We start from the raw sequence: 11665 nt of genomic DNA, 5'->3' as shown, positions 1-11665 counted from the left end.
GACAAGAGAATGAGTGACCTTGAGGGTATGTGACAAAGGATATGGATTTTCTTCAAGGGCAATGGGAAGAGGGCTGAGGGTTTTGGGCAGGGGAATGACGTGGTCCAATTTACGTTGTAAAAGGTTCCACGGCTGTGGTGCAGGGTGGAGTAGATTGAGCGAGAGGGGAAGCAGAGAGAGGATGTTGACGTAGAGGAGAGGGTCGAGGCCTGGCCGACGATGCGGCCAGTGGGCATTGTTAGGAGTGCTGGATCTGGAATATCTTTAGAGGTAGGACTTGGCGTTGGATTAGATGTGGGGAATAAGGAAAGAGAGTTGATCCAAGGATGATGCCTGGGTCTTTGGTCTGATCAACTGTGCATCGTAAACTGAGATGGGAGAAGACTCAAGAAGGAGGGGTTTGGGGAAGAAATTTGGGAGTCGCCATCTCTGTGTGAGATACGTAGAATTTGACTGCCTGCTATCCATCTGTATGGAGGGATTGAGTAGGTAGTTGGATATAATTCCAGAGTCTAGGCGGAGAGGTTGGCAATTGGCGAGAAACCATTTAGAAATCACAGCATAGAGAAGATACTGAGATGACCTCATTGGGATCTTCACAATTTCTCTGTGAAGTAGTTATAAATATAACAGTAGATGAGTGGTGGGTATGATGTGGTCCAGGTGTGACAGGCATGTGTACAGAACCCAGCATCCAGGATGGACAAGAGCAACGAGGAGAACAGGTTACATCAATTAGAGGGATCCCTTGGGGCTTCCCTGGTGGCGCAGTGGTTGAGAGTCCACCTGCCGTTGCAGGGGACGCGGGTTTGTGCCCCGATCCGGGAAGATCCCACATGCTGCGGAGCGGCTGGGCCCGTGAGCCATGGCTGCTGAGCCTGTGCGTCCGGAGCCTGTGCTCCGCAACGGGAGAGGCCACAGCAGTCAGAGGCCCGCATACCACACACACACACACAAAATAAATAAATAAAATAAGAGGGATCCCAGGGCCAATCTCTGTCCCATGAGCATAGCCTTACCAGATTTAGCAAATAAAAATATTGCAGGGGACATAACTTATACTAAAAAAATTTATTCATTGTTTACCTAAAATTCACGTTTAACCAGAGGGCCTGTATTTTGTCTGACAACCCTACTTCAACATCTACGAAATATTGAAACCTTCCGTATATCTTCCTTTTTTTCTCCATTCCATATGCCCCACGATCGTAGCTCTAACTTTTAGCCTGTTGGGTTATAATTGCTTTAAACCTCTTTCTCCTGTTGGACATTGTGTGCTTCCTGAAGGCAAGGCTGTGTGTCATGCATCTTTGTGCAACTGTTATGTTGAAAGGCCAGAGCTGACTAGGGACCCATGGAAAGCAGCTTTATTCTTTTCTCTCACTATCTCTTTAAAACCATGTGAAGGCTTGCTTTGGGCCCAGTTCCCTGAATGAAACCTCAGATCCATAATTTAGAAGACACTTGTGTCCCTTTCAGTTGCAGGATAGTCTAGGGTTAATACTAGAATGTTTCCTAAGGGTGGTGGGCCGTGAGGTTAGCTTCACTTTTTCCTACTTGGTTCCTCTCCTCCTCCATCCTCCCCACAGGCAGCTTCTCCCCCTCCAGGTTGGAGGGTGTCGCTGAGAGTGAGGAAGAACAGAAGAAAGGATGGGGCTCAGTTACTTGCACTTGGCAAGTAACTTAATGGATCTCTCCTCCCCTCCCTGCTCTCCCCCCATCCCCGGCCTCTTTGTGCTGGGCAGGAAGCCCCTGTTGGGCAGCCTCCTTTATTTTATTTTATTTTATTTTTTATTTGAAGTATAGTTAATTTACAATGTCATGTTAGTTTCAGGTGTACAGCAGTGATTCAGTAACCTATATTATAATCTATTCTTTGTTCAGAGACTTTTCCCTTATAGGTTATTACAAAATACTGAGTATAGTTCGCTGTGCTACACAGTAGGTCCTTGTTGCTTATCTATTTTGTATATACTAGTATGTATATGTTAATCCCAAACTCCTAATTTATCCCTTTACCTTTGGTAACTGTAAGTTTGTTTTCTATGTCTGTGAGTCTATTTCTGTTTTGTAAATAAGTTCATTTGTATCTTTTTTTTTTTAGATTCCACATATAAGCGATATCATATGATAGCTTTCTCTGCCAGGCTTACTTCATTTTGTGTGATAATCTCTAGATCCATCCACGTTGTTGCAAATAGCATTATTTCATTCTTTTTTATGGCTGAGTAATATTCCACTGTATATATGTGTATGTGTATGTGTGTGTGTGTGCATATATATATATACACCACATATTCTTTATCCATTCCTCTGTTGATGGACATTTAGGTTGCTTCCATATCTTGTCTGTTGTAAATAGTGCTGCAATGAACATTTGGGTGCATGTATCTTTTCGAATTATAGTTTTCTCCAGATATATGCCCAGGAGTGGGATTGCAGGATCGTATGGTAGTTCTATTTTTAGTTTTTTAAGGAACCTCCATACTGTTCTCCACAGTGGCTACACCAACTTACATTCCCACCAACAGCGTAGAAGGGTTCCTTTTTCTCCACACCCTCTCCAGCATTTATTATTTGTAGTCTTTTTGATGATGGCCGTTCTGACCAGGGTGGGGTGATACTACCTCATTGTAGTGTTGATTTGCATTTCTCCAGGCTCCTTTTATGAAGGATGCTAAGTTGCAGGAAAATAGACCTGTGGTCTGTGGACATGCAGTTAACTCCTGGTGTGACTGTGTCTTCCCCGGGGAAAGCCTCTCACTATTTGCCTTTCTCAGGCAGGAATCAGACAGGAGTCTCCAGGGAACCTACTTCACACTTTCTGAGCAGTGTCCTCCAGCCACTCTCACTGACTTGAGGTGAGGGGGTCACCCTTTGTCTTTCCTCCCCGCCTCTCCTCCCCCCAGACTGTGTGGATTTCTGGTGGTTCAGAAATATGACAGTCCTCCAGTTTTCTCCAAAGAAATTGTCTCTCTCAGCCCCTTCAGCCTCTACCCTTTTATATCCTCAAGGACTAAGGGCTTCAAAATCAGTTTCCAGGGGCTTCCCTGGTGATCCAGTGGTTAAGACTTCGCCTTCCAATGCAGGGGGTGTGAGTTCCATCCCTGGCTGGGGAGCAAAGATCCCACATGCCTCGCGGCCAAAAAACCAAAACATAAAACAGAAGCAATATTGTAACAAATTCAATAAAGACTTTAAAATTTAAAGACTTTAAAATACATCGAAAACAAAATCTTAAAAAAAAAATGTTTCCAGCACCTTCCTCTGCAATTCTTACGTAGGTCTTCTAGAATTTTTCTTCAGAATACGGGAGTCTTTGTCATTTCTTTTGTTGATTTTGGCTTTGGTGCCTTAGCAGAAGCTGAGGCAAAAGAGTACCATCTTACCATCTTTTGTTATATTTGTATTTTTAGCACCTAGCTCAGTGCCTGGTGTATGGCAGACTCTTGATAACTGTTTTTTAGCAACTTCATTATTAACAAGAACATACAGTAAGGACTTTCCTATCCTCCTTAATCACGAGGATCACTGTTCTTCCTATGCTCACCCCGCCTACAAATCTGGATGACACCTCTTTATTATTCAGCTTACAGGTCACTTCCTCCTTATGGCCCTCATTGGCTTAACCCCCCAATAGCCTCTGTCCTAAGTACCTGACACAGCACTGGATACCCCTGTAAGCTCCAGGAAGGCTGGCACTGCCTTGTTCACTCTGTATTCTGAGAAGAGAGCACAGTGCCAGGCAGTAAGTAATAATGAATGAATAAATGAATGGATGGATTGGCACCAGTTGTAAAGCCTCCTAGATTGGGTTTCAGGAGTGGGTCTGTTCTGGACCACTGGCTTTCAGCCCTCATTAGAGCCCACCTGTATCAAGGGGAGGTGCTGGTTTGGGCAACCTCACCCTTCATGGCTGAATTAAGCTCCCATTAATTGGTCAGTACATCTGCTACCTGAAGTGTAACTATAGAATTGTGCCCAAGTACCACGGCACAGAAGTTGACAGATCACTTTGGTCATGAGGTTTCTAGCTCCTTTTCTCAAACTCACATTCTTTAGTCCATCAGCTTTAGAAATTTCACTGTGATCATGATATCCAATGACAAATTTAAAAACACTTCTGTTTGCATCATAGCGCCATATTCAGTTTGTGTCCAGTTAAGTGCTGTAGAAGTCAGTGTTAAATTTCTCCTGAATTTTATACTCTTCCAAAAGTATTACAACGTTGGATGCGTGTGTAACCCACTCTTCTCCCCAAAACCTCTACCCCAGACAAGCGGATCTCTTATAGTCAAATCAAATTGAAGCTAGAGTGTGGTATGAACTTGTGGTACAAAAAACAAATCCAATACATTATATGTAAAAGAAGTTCAGTATATGTGACAGGAAAATCTGAATAAACTGAAGATGAAAATAGGGAAAAGGCTATTTTAGTAAATTACATAACTTTTTAAAAGGCTTTTGAGAAACACTTAAAGTAATGTCTATTTGGGGATTTAAGCAAATGATGTCCTGATTTGATGACATAAAATATATTTCTTTTCTTAAGGGATTGTAGACATTCTTGAGACCACCCTCTTAACCAAAGAATTGTAAAATTATGTACATATATCATATTAAAAAACAATTGTATGGAGGTTGAGGCCAAATCTGCTGGTTGCCTACCCAATGTTCACCTTCATTTTGTTCTTTTCCTTACCAAGGAGCCCTGATTTTCTTGAGGGCTGCAATGTAACCAGCTCAAACCTGTATTTCATAGCCTCTCATATAAAGAGAGGTGACTAAATTCTGGCTAATGAAATAGAAGTGAAAGTTTTTGGTGGGGATTCCAGGAAAGCTTCTTAAATGGTGGATTAACTCATATGGCTTTTGTCCTACTCTACACCCTCATTCCCATCTGGAACTTGGACCTGATGGCTGGTACTGAGCAGCCATTTTGCAACAATGAGACTTGATTTAATGAACTAAGGATAATGGAGCTGAAAGATAGAAGGAGGATGGCACATTAATAACATCATGGAGCCACTGTGCCAGTTTTGGACTGCCTAATTTTAGACAGTGTTACACAAGAGAAATGATCCCCGTGTGTCTAAGCCCTTGCTTTTTAGGTCTTTATTACTTATAACCAAAATAATTCTAAAAGATATTGGGGAAAGTTTAGTGCATTTGTGTTCTAGATGAGAACTTCCCAAAGAAACTCTTCATATTAATAACCATCATGGAAAAATTAGAAAAACCCTTACCTCTGAAGTTGTTGCACTGAACATACCATCTGACTGATTTTATTTTAGAGAATAGAAATAATTTCAGTTTTATTTAATTAATTAAAATTCTTTTTTATTTTTATAATTTATTTACTTTTAATTAACTAGTTAATTAATATTTGGCTGCATTGGGTCTTCGTTGCTGCATGTGGGCTTTCTCTAGTTGCAGTGAGTGGGAGCTACTCTTCGTTGCAGTGCGCAGGCCTCTCATTGTGGTGGCTTCTCTTGTTGCGGAGCGTGGGCTCTAGGCACTCAGGCTTCAGTAGTTGTGGTTTGTGCGCTCTAGAGTGCAGGCTCAGTAGTTGTGGCTCACGGGCTTAGTTGCTCCATGGCATGTGGTATCTTCCCAGATCAGGGCTCAAACCCGTGTCCCCTGCATTGGCAGGTGAATTCTTAACCACCAGGGAAGTCCCTAATTTCAGTTTTAAATTTAGCAGTTTTAAATGTAAATTACATACACACATACTCACAGTTTAACAAGTGTGTCCATATTCCAGGCATTGTGCTCCGTAAGTTATATTCATTATCTCATGTAATGTTCATAGCAATCTTGTGAGGTATTGTTATTACCCTCATCTTCTACATGGAGAAACAGAGGTTTAGACAATCAGGTAACTTCACAGTAAATGACAAAGAAGGGATTAGAAATGAGTCTGTTTAGCTCCAAAGCCCACATTTATGATGACTACCTTGCCCTGTTTCCTGGCAGAGGACCAGATAAGCATGGGTCTGTTCGTTTTAGCCATTTACCAAGGGTGGTGTAACAAGAAATAAATATAATCCATCCAGTTGGACTTCCTAGAAAAACTCAACAGATAAAGAGAATTGATACTCATATGGAAGACTCCCAGTAGCCAGGAATTTGAAATGTACAGAGCAGGGAGATTCAGGTTAGATGTTAAAATGGGTAGCCACCTGGCCTCATTGAAACCAGACTGAGTACACTAGATCCTTTTCCTGAAAAAAGTGATGGCTGTTCCCACTTGGAATGGGGCAGGATAGGTACTGTGTTTACTGGCCCCCTGACCTCATTGCCCACCATCCTCTCACTCCCTTGCTCTGCTCATTACGCTGCCCCTTCAAACATGCCATTGACCTCACAGATCTCGCACGTACCAGTCTCTCTGCGTGAAATGCTCTTCCTCTAGATCCTATGAGGTTCATTACCTCACTTGATTAAAGTCACTGCTGCCATGGGGCTTCATCAGAGATGCCTTCCTTGACCATTTTATCTACAAAACAGTCTCTTCTATTACTCTCAGTTCCCTTATCCTGCTTTATATTTCTTCATAGCACTGAATGCACCTGATGTATGTATTTATCTGTATGTATCTACCTCCTGCCCTAGAATAAGCCCCATGGACATGGGGCCTGTGCTTTATTCACTAGGACAAGGTCTGGTACATAGTATACGCTCAATAAATATTTGCTGACTGAATGAATGAAGAGTGAGTTCTAAGAACCTGCTTCTGTCCTATGTTATTACATGAAAACCTGGAAGACACTAGATGGATTGGTCCTATTCTGGGACAGACTCTATATTCACAAAGGTTTTTGGGGTTACTTCTGCAATGTGAGCAACTAGTGAATGATCTCCATGCAGGGGAAGTGATAGACAGAAGAAGAGTGTTTTAACATGGCATCTTCTTAAAAGGAAAATGAAACTGGAGAGTCATGTGCAAAGTGGTAGCAGTGACTAGCAGCCACTTTGCACCTAAGAAGAAATTGATTCTTAATTATTACCTATGAAGAATGAACATGATAAAGAAGATACACTGTCTCTGCCTCTTGGCGGTTGTTAGTGCCTTTGTGGGTATACTATCCTTAGACACATAACTATAATCCTGGACAATATAGGATGAAGAGTTGTGATTCCCAGGAGAGAGAATCTCTGGCGAGAGTAACCCAAATCCCAGAAGTAGGTTTTGAATTACTCCCTGGAGGGTGGAACAGATTTTGACAGGATTTTCTGGCCCTAGCTGGCAGAAGAAACAGCGTAAGAAAAGGCATGGCCGATTAATGCATACATATTATCTGGGAAACAGTGATTTGCTTTGGAGCCAGAACAAGGGAGTCCTTGGAAATAAATATTGAAAAGGTTTGCAGGAGGCTCTGTCTCAGTGGGCCTCTAATGCCAGGCTGAGGGGTTTGAATGTAATATGGTAAGTGTCTGGGAACCATTCTTCAATGGCTCCAGTTCTTACCCAGCGGGGAAGTGACAAGATGGAAACATTGTTATATGAGGTTATTCTGGTGGGAGTCTGGAAGATGACTCACAGTGGTAAAGAACAAAAGCCAGGAAGATTGGTTGCAAAGTTAGTGAAATAATTTGGGATGTAAAGACAAGAATCAGGAAAGCATCCTTTTACCCATAAAAAGACACTGATGTTGGGTGATGAAGGTAAGGGAATACCTTAGTCTGTTCGAGCTGCCTTAATAAAAATCCTAGAGGGCCGCCGAGACACGTGAAGGCCGGTGAGTCGGTGCGGAGTTCGTCTCGGCACGCGTGGCCGCATTGGGATGGAGTCCTCCTCGTCTTCCTCCGCAGCGGGTTTGGGCTCGGTCGACCCTCAGCTGCAGCATTTCACCGAGGTAGAGACTCAGAAGCAGCGCTTCCAGCAGCTGGTGCACCAGATGACGGAACTTTGTTGGGAAAAGTGCATGGACAAGCCTGGGCCAAAGTTGGATAGTCGGGCTGAGGCCTGTTTCGAGAACTGCGTTGAGCGCTTCATTGATACAAGCCAATTCATCTTGAATCGACTGGAACAGACCCAGAAATCCAAGCCAGTCTTCTCAGAAAGCCTTTCTGACTGACCTGAGTATGACCTTTTTGGAAAAGGAAGGTAGTTCAAGAAATGAAGAGCAGTTGATGGGATGGTTGAAGAAAAGGCTGTGGGGGGATCGGCTCCCACCTTTGTCACTCTTGGGACATCCTGTCATCTGAGAATGAACAAAGACCGATTTTTGTGTGTGGGGGTGGTTTGAGGGTCAAATGTGTTTGGGGTTGTGTTTTTTAATGCTAATCTTGGGAAAACAATTGACAGATGAATGGAAGACTCTACTAGGTGTGTATTACTGTATGTGGGACGATGCTTTCCTCATAGTCTCATTAACTGCTCCCTACAATTTTAATAGTGGAACTGCTCTGTAGTTTGATAGTGGGACCACATAGGTAATAATCTGTTATTTGTCGGATTCCTTTCAGATTTCTGGAGAGATCGATATACATCTTTGTGTCTCTCAGAAAGGGCAGCAGTGGGGGAAAGAGTAATTTGGTACTTGACTGACTAGATAAGGCCTCCTTATCTAGTGTTTGATTATCAGTGCTGGAAAAAAAATGTATGGAGTATTCATACAGTACATTTCACCTTTCTAGGTTATCTCCCTCCCTTATACTGTGATTCACTTAAATATCTATATGTAAAGTCCAGTCTTGGGCTAGTACAGGTAGCCTGAGAGTCTAGAGGCCTTTAGTTAAAGGAATCTAGCCAGCGAACATAATTCTCATACTAAAGTGCCACAAGGAAGAAGTTAACTTACCCTGTATGTCAGGGTCCAAAACGATTTAAAGATGTGCCTAAATGAAAAAATAAGTTATAAAGATTTAGGCCAGTCAAAAACTAACAGCAGTTTCAGGTAGAGGTGCATGCCTAATGTAAATCAGCGTAGTTTCCAGTTACTGCGTTCTTTTAATCACTGAAACAAAAGCTTCTACAAGAAAAAAAAAATCCCATAGACTGGATAGTTCAAACAATAGAAAATGATTTCTTGCAGTTCTGGAGGCTGGGAAGTCCAGGATCAAGGTGCTTGAAAAGTAGTTTTCATTCTGAGTGTACTCTTCTTTTGGCTTGTAGGTGGCTGCCATCTCACTGTGTAATTACATGACCTTTTCTTTTTTCCCCCTCTTCCTTTTTTCTTTTTTTAAAAAATAAATTTATTTATTTATTTTTGGCTGCGTTGGGTCTCCTTTGCTGCACAAGGGCTTCCTCTAGTTGCAGCGAGCGAGGGCTACTCTTCGTTGTGGTGCGCAGGCCTCTCACCAAGGTGGCTTCTCTTGTTGTGGAGCACGGGCTCTAGGTGTACAGGCTTCGGTAGTTGTGGCACGTGGGCTCAGTAGTTGTGGCTCGAGGGCTCTACAGTGCAGGCTCAGTAGTAGTGGCACACGGGCTTAATTGCTCCACGGCATGTGGGATCTTCCCGGACCAGGGCTTGAACCTGTGTCCCCTGCGTTGGCAGGTGGATTCTTAACCACTGCGCCACCAGGGAAGCCCCTCTTCCTTTTCTTATAAGAGCACTAATCACATCATGGGCACATGATCCATCCATCCGTCATGATCCATCTAAACTTAATTACTTCCCAAAGGCCCTACCTCCAAATATCATCATTTGGGGGTTAGGTGTCAGTGTATGAATTTTGGGGACCCACAGACATTCAGCCCATACTAGGAGGGAATCAAAGAGGATGATTAGGTTTTGGATCTGAGCTGTGGTACAATATGAATAGTCAAACCAGGAGGAGGATCTGCCTTAGGGGGTATGTGATAGTCACAGTGACCTACTTGTGAAGACACTGAGGTGATTTGGGTTAGGAATGTCTTTGGGGAGCCCACACCTCCTCAGGCACACTTCTTTCAGTAGAGAAGGTGATTAATTAGCAAACTTTTTGTTACGTAGGGTCAACGCTCTCTGTGAAGTCAAGGGCTCTGTTGACCCCCAAAGATAGATCGCCTTCACTTTTGTCATCTATATTCAGTTCAGTCCTGACCCTGGATATCAGAAGACTAATTATAGTTTGGGGCTTCATAATTTTTAGATTGTAATTTTAAGATCAATCTAGGGAATTGATGAGGTAGTGATGAATAACGTTCAAGTCTGCAAAAATGGATTTCCCCTAAGAATCCAAACTATGGAGGAGGGCATGAGTTGGATTTTAATTTTTTTTTTAATTTTTAAAGCTTTTAAATGTTTTGGCCATGTCAGGCAACATGTGGGAATCTTAGTTCGCCGACCAGGCATCAAACCCGTGCCCCCTGCATTGGAAGCGCACAGGCTTAACGACTGGACCGCCAGGGAAATCCCATGAGTTAGATTTTATTTCTGAGCTATAGTAATCCTTGTCTCCTTCTCCAGAACTCACTTGGCACTCCAAGAGCTAGCAGGACTCCTAAGGTTGGCTTGAAACCAGCAATCAATCTCCAGCGGCTGCCAGAGCCTTGTTTTTAGTTCCTGCTAGTCTAGACTCTTCTTGTGTTTTTCTTGCTGGGGTCTGGGAGGAGTAATAGCACAAAACGGTGATAAAGAGCTCAGGTTTGGCGTCTTCAGACCCAGGCCTCACCACTCAGCAGCTGAGTAATCTCGTGTAAGTCTTGGTCTCTTTTTTTCTAAAATGGCATTTGCTGTGGAGATGAAAAGAAATAATAAAAATAAAGTGCCTGGAGTGCAATAAATAGTCAATGAACCTTTATCATCATCATCATCATCGTGACCCTTGACGTTATTTCCAGCCCTGTTGTCCTGGGGGCCAGCTTGCGGTGAGTACCTGGGATCTACCGGTGTTTATTTTTAGTTCAGGTGTGCATTGTAACTACAGTATTTTAGAATACATACAATAAAAGATGTAAACAAGACGGCGATTTTCTGAAATTTTGGTCTGTTAAGTTCTGAAATGCAATAAGAAGAAATGCTATGAAACCTTCCCTGGAAATACTGAAACTGGAAATCTGAGTTAACGCGGAAAGGGCTTAATCTCTAGATGCGAGGGCTTCTCCAATAGTAATTTTATAACGACCCACTGACAATCCCAGAGGCTCTCACTTCCGCATTAAGGTCTTTAACTTATGTGATCTTAATGGAAAGAAGCTGAATTAAAATAACACTGAGTATTTTAGCTGACTTTCATAGAAACCTTGAAGAAGAAGTTAATTTTCTAATGCTTGTGTACATCACCGGTGAACTTAGTTAAATTGGAAGGCAAAATGAAAAATTTTACATTTGTCTCAATTTCTTCTCCTTTAAGGATGTCTAAAGTTCTGCCAAGTGAACAGTGGGCTCTGCTGGTCCATTCTTGATTAGGTGACTGTAGAAAAAATATCTTAATTAAAAAAAAAAAAGAAATATGATTTTTTCCCCTCTCTTGCATGACATAAAATGGATCATAAAGAAAAACACTTCACAAACTTGGACTAAAAGTATGGAAATATCATCCTCTAAACTGTTTTATATTATGATTAGTAAACTCCTGAAATGGAGTGTTATGGGAAACACAACACCTATTCCAATAAAGCAATATTAAGATGATAAATTTCAGTAACAAAAAGCAAAGTAGACTATTATATATAATATGCATTTAGAAAAAAAATATTTTGTAAAAGTTACAAAGCTCATAGATATCAAGTATT

At 42.1% G+C, this 11665-nt stretch overlaps 1 pseudogene; it reads left to right on the top strand.

Moving 5' to 3' along the window:
- Positions 1-7787: 7787 nt before the first annotated feature.
- Positions 7788-8231, top strand: LOC101321448 (mitochondrial import inner membrane translocase subunit Tim8 A pseudogene; annotated as a pseudogene).
- Positions 8232-11665: the final 3434 nt, after the last annotated feature.

Source organism: Tursiops truncatus, chromosome 16 (genome assembly GCF_011762595.2).
Source record: "Tursiops truncatus isolate mTurTru1 chromosome 16, mTurTru1.mat.Y, whole genome shotgun sequence".
NCBI lineage: Eukaryota > Metazoa > Chordata > Mammalia > Artiodactyla > Delphinidae > Tursiops > Tursiops truncatus.
This window is presented reverse-complemented; position numbering and strand designations above follow the sequence as displayed.